The 644-nt window shown below is 42.9% G+C and overlaps 1 protein-coding gene across 1 annotated transcript in view; it reads left to right on the top strand.

Annotated features, from left to right (window-relative positions):
* Nucleotides 1–644, top strand: part of Atf3 (activating transcription factor 3) — a 12,413-nt gene that overhangs the window by 5,685 nt on the left and 6,084 nt on the right. The gene's annotated exons all lie outside the window — the stretch shown is intronic.

Raw genomic sequence — 644 nt, 5'->3', positions numbered from 1 at the left:
TGTGTTCATGTGCATGTGTGTGTGCATGCATGCAGTTGCACCTGTGTATGTGTGCATGTGTGTGTGTGTATGTGTGTGTGCATGCATGCAGTTGTACCTGTGTATGTGTGTGTGTGCATGCATGCAGGTGCACCTGTGTGTGTGTGTGTGTGTGTGTGTGTGTGTGTGTGTGTGTGTGATCAAGAGGCTGAAACAGGAAGATCAAGAGAGTGGTGAGTTTGAGGGCAATCTGAGGTACATATCAAGACTTTCTTTAAAAAAATAGAGAGAAAAAAACCTGGTAAATAAATAGCTTGAGAGGCAGGTATAAAGCCTCAGCAGTTAACAGCACTTGCTGCTCCTGCAGAGGACCCAGGTTCAATTCCCAGTACCCACCTGGTGGCTCACAGCTATCTGTACCTCCAATTTCAGGGAATCTAACATCCTCTGCAGGCAACTGCATAGACATGTCACAAAGACATAAATGCAGGCGAACACTCATACATGCAAAATAAAAACTAAGTCTCTTTTAAAACAACAACAAAAGGGAGGTAGAAGCAAGCAACTGCACAGACACAGACACATACAGGCTTACAAACATACAAATAAACTTTCTTCTTCTTCTTCTTCTTCTTCTTCTTCTTCTTCTTCTTCTTCTTCTTCTT

This window comes from Grammomys surdaster, unplaced genomic scaffold, assembly GCF_004785775.1.
Source record: "Grammomys surdaster isolate TR1022 unplaced genomic scaffold, NIH_TR_1.0 130, whole genome shotgun sequence".
NCBI classification, from domain to species: domain Eukaryota; kingdom Metazoa; phylum Chordata; class Mammalia; order Rodentia; family Muridae; genus Grammomys; species Grammomys surdaster.
The sequence above is the reverse complement of the archived record's forward strand: the minus strand, read 5'-3'. Positions and strand labels throughout refer to the sequence as shown.